Below are 11,872 nucleotides of genomic sequence, written 5' to 3'. Positions count from 1 at the left end.
GGACGTTCGGGCGCCGGGGTCCCAAATCCCCGCTGGGGCACGGATGTATCTGTACACGCGTGCATGCACACGCACACACACGTGCACACACTTGCAGCCACATCTGAGCACAACTGTAACGTGCGCGTGCGCACACACGGGCACACACACGTCCAGGCACACGCAAAACAGGTGCAGAGGCGTGCACACAGAAACAAGCACGCACGTGTGCACACATACGTGCACACACCTGTGCACTCACACCTGTACACAAACGCAGATACGCACATACATACACACATGCTCACAGATGTGCACATGCACGCACACGCACTTCTGCATACACACGAACGCACAATCACGCACATCTGCACGCACATGTACGCATACACATGCMCACACATATGTCTACACAGACCTGCACACACATGCAAACACACGTGTGCACATATGTACATATGACCACACAGGGACACATACCATTACAGGCACATGCACACACATATCCACACACATACACACAGCTCTGTGCATATGCACACCCATGTGCGTACACATATGCACACACACCAGCATGCACATGAAAAACACATGCATAAATGTGTTCTCTCAAACCTGCACACACATGCAGATATATGTGTACATACAAGTGAGCTCACACACCTGCATGGACATGTGCATATGCACATGCACACATGCATGTGTACACACACACAGCTGCACATACATGCACATGCACAAACGTACACGCACAGCTGCGTGCATGTGTATGCACATAGCTGCATGCACACGTACAGATGCATATGCCCGTACGTGCGCACGTGCCCTGGCATGCACACAGATGTCCGTGCACAAATGTGCACATGGATCTGTATGCAAATGCACACACATGTGTAAACATACATTTGCATACACATGCATGCCCACACATGTGCACACGCAGACCTGCACAAACATGCACTTGTGGATGTGTGGACACGCACACATGTGCACATGCACTTGTCTGCACATGCACACACACAGGTGTACRCATGTAAACACACCTGCACATACATGCACACACATGTGTATACACATACGCACACAGACTTGCATGCACATGTGCACATGCATGTCCATCTACATGCATGCACATGCACACAAGCACACACACATGTGCACACAACAGCATACATATGCACCCAAATGCACGCACACRCATACATATATGTCCAAACATGCACACAGTCACGTGCACACAGACATGAGCACACACCTGCGTGCACACACATGAGCATGCATGCACACATATGTGCTCATGCACACATGCACACACATGTGCACACAAATGTACACATTCCTGCAGACACTTTTGCAGAATCATGCACACGCACGCACAGGAGCACCTGCACATGCTTGCATGCCCATGCACACACATTTGCATACGTATGTGCACCCATGTACACACATGCACACATACACTCTTGTGCACATATGCACACACACTTACACACACATGTGTACACACCTGCACACACACATTCAGACACATCCATGCACTCACACATGCACACACATGGACATACATGCAGATTCTTCCATGCAATGCATAAATGTATATGCATGTGCACACACATATGCACATGCAGACACATGCACACACAGATACACACAGAAGTGAGCACATGCACAAATGCACATACATACACAGTAATGCACACACATACATGCAGGCACACGTACACATTCACACATGAATGTACACATACACTGACACATTTGTGCACACATGCACATATTCACAAGCACGAACACACAAGCACATACATGCACACACACACTGGCACACACAATCATGCTTATACACACATAAACTGTCACATATACRTGGATTTTCACATGCATACTAATGCACAGCAACAGACGTGCGGGCACACATGCACAACCATGTGCACATGTGTGCACACAAATATGCAATGACATATGCTCACATATGCATGCACATTTGTTCACACATGTGCACATACGTACTCATACACCTACACACATACACACGCACAGATGCACACCCAAACACAGGGGCACACACAAATGCAAAAATGTCCACAAACAGGAAATACAAATGCACACAAATATCCAAGCAGGCATTCACACACACACACACATGCACAGCCATGCACACACACAYACAAATACATTTGCAGAAACACATGCATGCATGCACACGCTGGCACAAATGCATTCATGCACACACATGCATGTACGTATATACACGTCTACACCCACACATGCACACGGTTGCATGCACTTTACGCACATATGCACTCTCAAATGCATAAACACACATACACACACGCACACACACAGGCATGCATATGTGCACACACACGCACACACACTTRCCYRCACTATCTGTACAGAAGCACACWTGCACACTCATGCACACATGCTTTCATGTTCGTGCATGCACATATGCAGTCACAAAGGCACACAAATGGGCACGCGATGCACAAACGTGTATGCACACACGTAATTGCACACCCATGTATGCACCCACGTACTTTCAGACACCTGCACACAGTGAAGACACAATTACACATGCATACGCACACGTGCTTGCATGCACATGCATGCACACATGCATGCACAAATGTACACACCTGCACACTCATCTGTGCACTCATATGCACATACGGGTACACACAGGCGCACAGACATGCACACACGTATGTGCACACAGACCTAGCCACAGAACTGCAGATACACACCCACACCCCAAATGCATACACAAAAGGCAGGAAATACTGAATTAATCCATGTCATTCCACTTGGGAGCTAGTGGAGAAACTATTTTTTTTTACAGCATTTTGGGGGTATTTGGGCATTTTATTTAGTTTGCTTTTATTTTAACTGTTTTTTTTTAAGTTTAGTTGCAGGGGTTCCAACTTCCCCCACCCAAAAAACAAACGAACAAAAAAAACCCAAATCCCACCAACACTTTTTTTTTTTAACCAAGGCCGGCTGGCTCCTAACTCTTATCCTGAAAATGAATTCACAAAATCCTAACAAAATCTTATCTCTTCATGCTGGTTTTGTGCTATCGAACCCAATAACACTCATTTTCAGCCTCATTGGAGCCACGGTCTGCTCTACGCGAATATTTAAGTGAGCGGGTAATTAAAAGCATCYCTGTACTGTGAGCATTTCTGCTGGGAAAAATATCTCCCATAAAAACACCGTGAAGCAGGTTTGTCGGGAATTCTTGCAGTCAAATACTGAATTACGATAAGAAAAAGTTGCGGGGTTTTTTTATGCCAAGAAGCCAGAAACTGAGATTACTGGAGATGCAGAGGAAAGAGGGATTATTTCTAAAGGGGCTGTTTCATCCACCCAGCGCTCCTGCATAGGGGTGGATGTATTTTTAGCCCATTTTACGGGGGCCATTTGAGCACAGCCGGTGGAGGTGGAACTAAACGCCCGCGTCCGACCGCCTGGCTCCAGCCCTCCCCCGTTGCAGCACCCAGYGCGATGCCAAATGGCTTTTTGCATCTGCTATTAGAAAAATGAAGGAGACCGAGCAGGCACAGCTCAAGAAGCACCGCCCAAAGCCGCCTTCTTCTTCTTCTTCTTCTTTCCAAATACTCCCTATAATTCCAYTTAACTGAAGTCTGCTGCAGTGATTTATTAGGGCGTAAAACCCTTCGTGGCGCAAGACCTGGTTGCGCAGAGGCTCTGCGTGTGCACGGATATCTYCTGCAGAAAACATCTCGAGCTACGTCACCGTGCAGCTTCGAGCACGTTGCGCTAAATGCTGTTCGTGCAATTAATTGCCCTAACGGGGAGCGGGAGGATAGTTGTGCGAGAGCCGCTCGGTGCAAGCTCTGCACCCGCCGTGCAAGCCGCCTCCGGGGACCTTGCACCTTCTTGCACCCGCTTGGGGACGGGGACAGTTTGCAACCACGCTTGCACCAAGATTCAAACCGCGGAGCTCGACTCCCTTTCCGCAGCCCTCGGCCGTGCATGCGGTTGGCACGGTTTCCCCRTGCTGAGCCTGGCCTCTTCTTGCTCAGAGCACTAAAATGCTTTCGTTTAGAAGATGACACACGGGCAATCCTGCACTGTGAGTTTTTGCTGTGTCAGGAGAGCGTCCGTTCGCTGCTCTGCAGGTACCAGGCAGCCCTGGATGAAGATACGTGGTGAAAAGATTGCTTAATGTCTCCTGCAGTTAAATACGCACTCACACACACATATATACACATACATATATACATATACATACATATATATGTAAAAATCTTGGGACGCGGCTGCTCATTCACTTTCAGGAATCAACTGTGGAGATAATTTCATCACTTAYGTCAAGTAAAGTCCATTAGCTTCAATCAGCTGAATTGGTTTGCTGGCTGCAAGCCTCTCTCTGAGAGGACAGGAGTTTAAATAAATAAAATTGCCTCCGTGTTTAAATTACAGCCACTGTGATGGAAAGCAGGAGTAGCTTTCCACTCCTCCAGCCCGTTATGGGAAAAGGTCATCATGGAGCATGGTGCCACATGGGACGAGGGGGCGAAACAGTGATGTTGGGGACATCCAAGGTCTCAGGGTGTCCCTCTGCATTTAACCAGGGCTTGGGCCAGCTTGGGGCTCAGTGCKGCTCCCCTGAGAGCGAGCGGGAAGTTTGCCATGATGCTGAGAGTACCGCGGGGGGATGCAAAACAGAGAACCCAACATTTTGGAAAGAGGGTGAAGCTGGACCCAGGTCTCCAGTGATTTAAATCAATTTAATCAAGGAGAAGCAGGAGTTAATCAYGGAGTTCAGCTGAAGCAGTCTCATTTTTTCAAGAGTGATGAAATATTGGGTGGGGAAGGGGAAAGCCCAAAATGATGGAGATGGGTCAGAAGCTGCAGGAGACAMCTTCCACTGAGGGTCCTGAAGAGCTCAGTCTATGCAACTTAAACAGAAGATGGAGAGGTTAGTTAATTATGGCACATAAATCTCTYCATGGACAGCTACTGAAGGGCTGTTAAATCTGGAAGAAGAAGRGATAACAACAACCAGTAGCTTAAAATTAAAGCTGCGTGAGATCAAATGAGAAAAAAAATACACTTCCTTTTTTCATCTATTTGTTTGAAAATGGTGGTAGTGGTATTTTTTGGCTGATTACTAGAGGAACTAGTGAATATTTCTGCTGGTAAAATAAGTCAGTGTGGTGACTTCAAAGCTCTCTCCTGCTTTAAAATCTGGGAATATAACCTTAAAACTGTCAGCAGCCTTGGCACTGCCCTCATTTCAGAGAATGCTTCCCTTTAGGGAGGGCAAAGTTATTATTGCCATAAATATCCCAGGAAAAATCTCCAGGAAGCCACAAGTTATACCATATCAATTTTTTTGGTTGTGATTTTTTTTTTTTTGATGAAACATTTTAAGATGTATCCTTCTGGATGAGCCTCGATCAGGAAAGGTAGAATAGAGAGGATATATTCTGAGCCCTTGGATGGTTGTACCCCCATTTTCAGCCAGATCCTGTTTTAAATCCCATTGCTGCAAGGGTCTGAGACTGTTGTCCTTACTCCAGCAAAGCTCCTRCTGAATCAAGAGCTGCTACCCCAGGAGAAGGCTTTAGCCAAAAATTACTCTCCYGTATTTTATGACCACAGTGAGGGCCACACTCACCAGCTATAAAATACTAGCAGGAGCTGCCACAGCAGGAGCTCACCTAGATTTATTTGCTTTTTTTCTACTGCAATTGATGACAAGGAGGGATTGGATTGCTTTCTTGGATCATGGACTGACAGGCCATCACCATGTCTTGCCTCTACGCATTTCTCCCCAAAACACACACGCACATACATGCATCCACCAACTATTGTGGGAAGCAATGTCCTGATGTTATGGGAACAATGCAGCAAAACTCAGTGCAAGACCTTATTAAAATAAATTCACCTTCCCCTCCTGTAAGATCCATACAACGTCGGCTGTCTCAAAGGGAAGCACCTGGTCACCTTCCTCCTCRGCAAAGCCAGAGGAAGGGGCTGGATGACAGTTCATCCCATTGGTCATAAAAGATCAACTATAAGCAAAAATGAAAACCAGTATCATGGCAAGGTAGGACTGGTATAAACCTCTGATTTCCCTTACGATGGTGTGATTCATGCTCTGSAGGCTCCTGCCTCCCTCCACTGATTTTAGAGGGAGCCTGGACCATTAGCTTCACTGGCTAAAGGTAGGTGAGATGAGGTAAATCCCTGTTTGTGGGGATTTTAGCTCAAATGTAGACCTGGATCACACCTGGAGACCCCCAGGGGAAGTGTGCTCAATTCCATGCCATCTCAGGAAGAGTACTTCAGTACCAAATGGGACAGGAACCTGAAGGAAATCCATTTCAGAGGGCTGCATGAAAAGAGTAATTCAGCTGATAATTCAAGTATTCAGAAGATCAAGAAATTCTGTCATGAAGATCATTGATGTTACCCAGGCAGATCTCAAAAGAAATTTTGTCTCTGGCTTTGCAACAGATAAAAAAAAAAGAGCAAGTAAAATCTGAAAGATTATATTTCAAAAGAATTTTCATTAAAAAAATAACAGCAGAGAGAAAAGGGCTTCTATCATACCCATGCTCTTATCCAGTTTAATGAGAGTAGAAGCAGGCTCAGAACACAAATGAATACCTTTTGAGGAGGAAAACCAGCTCAGAAGTATGCAGTAGAGTTTGACTGAAAAGTGTGGGAAGGTATTGGAGTAGGAAAACCAGTGACTGGCAAAGCCCGACTTGGTGCCACAGTGTCACGTGGGTTTGGTGCAGTGGGATGTTTCCCAGCAAGAGGGACCTCACGGAGGAGATATATCACTCCGCTGACAGAGTGATGGGCGAGGAAGGAGTGCGACCTGGAGAAGCCACTGGACATCTTTATAAAAAGATATCTTCCTTTTTCTCCCGATAAATAACTCACTGAAGCAGAAATTAGGTTGATGGGGAGCTCTAGGATTACATATGAATGATTGACAGGCTTTAGAAAAAAAAAGAGAGGGTTATTCGTGATTAGGAGGGAAGAGAAGTGATTGGGAGGAAGCCCAGCTCTGCTTCCAGCTCTTCCATTGGAGCACCTTGTCCTATAGAGTTTAGATGTGATGGGGCTTCAACAAGGGTCTTGATGAGGGTCACATGGGCCATGATCAGCTTCTCCCAGCAGGCCAAATCAGAGCAGCCAGCCGGTGTCCTCGGTACTCCCGCACGTTCCCACATAGCCCCTTGCAGGCATCCCTTCAGGCCTCAGAACTGGGCTTTCTCAGCCACGACACTGGAACGTAGCCAGGTCTCCATGCGCAACCTGCTCAGCTCTGASCACGAGGTCTCCTGGGAAGGCCTGGCGGTGCTGGCAAAGCCTGCGGCTTGGTGACTCAGTGTTTTATGGGTTCCTCCTTGTTCTCAGAGATAAACATTGATCAACTGAGTTGCAAAGGCTGCTGATAAAAGGATTAGCGAGGATGACCTATTGAGAGATTAAGGGAACTTAATGTTCCCAGACTGAACAGGAGCCATAGGAGATCGGATAAATGACTATAAATACGTGAGAAGTAAAAGACCAAGGAGAATGTAGGTAGAGGTAAATCAAGGAGCACATGTGTGTGAGTACCTGAGCACATTAAGAAATAGGGAGAAATAGGGAGAAACTTACAAAAACAGAGAAAAATGAGGCTTAAATGCAATGGTGGTGAGACTTAAGACAATAAGGATAAATTAAACAGCACTAGAATTTCCCAGGAGATGCTACTCTGGGGTTTATACAGCTTATGAGTGAGCAATCCTGGGTGATCCCAGAGGCCTGTGCCAAGCTTGCAGTCATAATTCAGTGCTAATCTTCCTCTGATGTTCCCAAAGCTCTTATCCTAGCCTTCCCACAGCCAAAACTCAAGTCAGTAAAGACACTGAAAGGAAAAGGAAAATGTAAAAGGAACCAGAGCAACATATGGTAAGAGGAGAAGCAGGATGGGCCTTTTAGCCAGTATTTCCTATCATGGGGAGGTTCACCTAAGGACCAGGGGAGATTTTCCACAGCTATCATTGCTCTGGTCTCTCAGTACTTTACAAACAGCAGATCATCACCCATGTCCAGACAGGGAGCTGAGGTGTGAAGAGGCTGAATGACTTGCTGAAGGTCACATAGAAAGTCAGGGAATAAACATATATCTTCCCATTTCCAAGCAGAGCGTTCTTCCTATAGCACATAACCACTTTCCACAGAGCAGGACAGAGGGACCTGCAACATTGGAGGGAAAGGTGCAGTGTAAGATTGTACTCACTTTTCTGTTTTCAGGATTGTATCCATTGATAAAGCACACTCCATTTTAGAAGATGGACACTACGAAGCATATTGGTGCACCACAGCCCCACTTCTCCATTTCCAGGCCAGACCTAGCTCAATTCACTTTCAAGTCTTACTTGCTATTTTGACCTGGTGGGTTTTATGCCAACCTAGTTCCTCCGTAAGACTGGTTTGGGGTTATATTTTTTAACTTCTTTCCAGTCCTCAAAGGTGATGTCATCATTATTAAGAGTTATGAAGGGTGCTCCAATGGTAGAAAAAACACCCTTTAGTGAGGATGGGGTGGCCGTGGCTAACCTGGRACCTACCCACCAAGCAATGCCAGAGGTGAAGGACAGGGTCTTTTCAGCTTAGGCCATGGGAGGCAAACAATGATTTCGCTGCTGATGTTTTCCTTCCAAACATTTTCAGCTCCTTGTACAAAGCAAGGTCCCAAAGCTCMTGTCTGACCCTGGAGAACACATTCGTAATTCCTGACTTCTGAAGATCTGATGTCAGTATTTATTCCTTTCTTAATAACCTGAGTTTGCCCTGAGACACAGCAAAGACTCATGGCCCAGTGCGTGTTACAGCCTAGGGTAAGACATGACCATGCCATGACAGCACAGATGTTGCCAGCCTCAGCAGATCCTCCATCAAGCTCACCAACCACCAGATTAYTGTGTCTCAGTACCGCTGCACTCCAGGTTATATGGTGCCTTGGGATGCRCTTCAGCACAACAGAGGCTTTTCTGGAAGCTGGCAGAGGGGTCCAATTGCTCTGTGACCTTTGTCACAAGCCTAATGGGTCCTCAYAGCCAGTGAGATCATCCTCTTCCAGGGTCTTGAGTCTTGCAGATGGCTAGACACAGTTTTGCTCACTATGTAAATCATTTTCTCTATGTTTTATTCTGGACAACCCCAGAGAATCTGGCTTAACATCAGCTCTGGTGCTGTGGTGTGGGAGCAGAGCCAWTTTTTTTCTTACTCATTTCCAAAGTATCAGAGGAGGCAGATAGGAATGGGGTTTCCAAATACTTCCCAAAGCCAAAGGGAGCAGAGGGCAGCTAGAAGAGACCTATGGAGTCTGAACGGCTTCAGGAGGTCTACCAGCACTCAATTTTACTTTTTACTTTTCCACTATCCCTTGGCAGCCAGGACCTCTATGTACATAAGGCTGTCCCAGGTCTCAAGACACAACTTGTGGAGATTGGGGTTCAATACCTGGGCAAGTCACTTATTGCACGACTAGTTGAAGACTCTGGGTGGTGCAGTCCCATAAAAGGGCTTGCTCTGACATACTCCCCAAGAGTTAACAACCTCGAGTGCACCATGGCTGGAGTCACCACACTGTGGGGTTGCTGAAGCCTGGGGGTACACCTTCCAATGACCCCAAGATTGACAAGTCCAGATAAAGAAGAAGTGACACCCCTGGTAGCAGCCGTGGAGCCATTTCCCTCAGAAGGACCTGTTAATGGGCGCACTGTTATCCACCAAGCACTGTTGAGGGCTGAGCACTAGGTTTTCTACTGATATGCACACTGTTACTGACTGAGGCCATGCAACTTTAGTGTAACTGTTGGATAACATCACATCGTTTGACTGGTGCTGTGGACCCATCATCAGCTGGTCTGCGGACCTGAGGGCCCATCCATCACCAGGGACACCCCCGAAGCCAACAGCATGGTGAGGAGAGTCTGGGGAACACTATACCAGAGGAATGGCCCAGAAAGGACGAAAGTAGTCCTTGTATCGTGCATCTGTGGTTTAACCGTAGACCTCTGACAAGTGTATATATAAGTTCATTTCTGTTACTACACTTTTAGCTTTGTTGTAACCTCTCACCACTARTAAATTCTCATAGCTGACAATAACGATCTCTCAAGTTCAGTGCAACTAATACTGGAATYTGAAAGAATCCCGGATGCCCCTCTGCTGGCGTGTCACACAGATTTTTCTTTTTATCCAGCAATATTGGTAGCTGGACTAGACCATCTTCTTCTGAAAGCCTCTTAAGAGCATCACTCTGCTTCTCTCTTTCTCTCAGAAAAAAAATGTGACAAAGTTACTGTTTGTTCAACATTTGGTTTTATTTTCTCTTCAGCCCTTAAATGGACCTTATTATGCTTTTCTCACAGTTCAGAGATACCACTTGTACTCTAAGTTGTCCAGAGGGCTTCAAAGTCCTTCRTAAGTAGGTACTTTTCTCTCTTGATTTAAGGAAATAGAGACAAAAAAAGCAAATGGCCTTTGTATGGCAGAGCAGGACATCAATATCTATTACCCAGCCCTCAACTACAGCTGAACCTTGGTTCACTCTCTAGTCAGCTCTTCCAAGGACCACCTCACACCTCAGTATCTYAGAGCATGGGTCATTCCTTGCTATAAAGGGAGCCACAAGTGAAGAGCTGCTCACAGAGTCAGCAACACAGCTCGAGATGAAACAACTGCTGCAGTGTTCCACCTGAAATTTATGGGAGTGGGACAATTTTCTTATGTGCTGGGGTCTCCCCAAGGCTCAGGTGTGACCCTATCCACTGGCACAAAGCTGACAGAGCCTCCAGCATGACCAGGCAAGGTCTGTCCTCCAGCGAGGACACATCTGCAAAATGGAACCACCTCCTTCAACCACTGTTTCTGGATCAGAGATRCCCCTGCAAGATCCTTCCCCTTCTCAGTCCCACCATGTGCCTCGCTGGGTATTCCAGGGCTTGCACAGCCCGGGAAGACCTCGGAGCCCAGGACTTACACCTCTGCACTGCGTTTTGAAAATTGCTAGCAGCTCGTCACCAGGGAACAGCGTGTCTCCAGGCAACAGAGCTGAAACAGTTAARAGCCTTCTTTGATTGCACAGAGCACAACATTTGAGTCAAAACACAGAGGGTGGATGGGGAGAGATGTAGTGAGGATCTAACCCAGTTTTAGTCCAATTAAAGCAACTTTAGGAAATGAACCCTAGGGGTTTCACCCTAGATGGTTTGTTTTTGGTGACAGGAAAAGGGAATCTAACCAAGGTAAATTAATATAGTCTGCTGTGTTCCTAGAGCCTTACAAAAAGGAGGGATTATTCTTTAACCAGCACCTCCAGTCTGTTTTTGTCAAGGGTTGCCTTCGGTTTTGTTCTGCCGTTCTTGGCCACGRTGAGCCCGGGGCTTTGAAATGCCCCTCGGACAAGCAAGCAGTGCCTTTGTGTGCACGCTGGCGCTTTCGAACTAGATCAGCTTATTGTTTAATTCAGCCTGTTGTGCTGTTGTTCTGTAGCCTGGTTACAAGGAGACCCTTGCTTTYCTCAGGCCTCTCACGAGATGATTTCTTTGTTTACCTGAGTGGCTTACGATTTCCCCGAGGACTTTTTTTCCCCCAAGTTTCTGATTTTTTTTTCCAGCCAGCAAATTGCAGCCTTTTRAATGTGATTAGGCAGAGCTGCAGCCTATGCATCTGCTTGGAGGTGAGGTCCAAATGCAAAAGGGAGGTGGTACTTTCTGATGCGTCCACAGACACACTCCTAAGCATATGCAAGGATGCACATAGGTCGTCTGCTCCTTCCATCCATTCCCAGCAGTGCTGTGAGGTGTTTCAGGCACCCCTGAGCTCAGCCCTGAAACACCCATGT

Source organism: Rhea americana, unplaced genomic scaffold, assembly GCF_003343005.1.
Source record: "Rhea americana isolate MKP2758 unplaced genomic scaffold, rheAme1 scaffold_165, whole genome shotgun sequence".
NCBI lineage: Eukaryota > Metazoa > Chordata > Aves > Rheiformes > Rheidae > Rhea > Rhea americana.
This window is presented reverse-complemented; position numbering follows the sequence as displayed.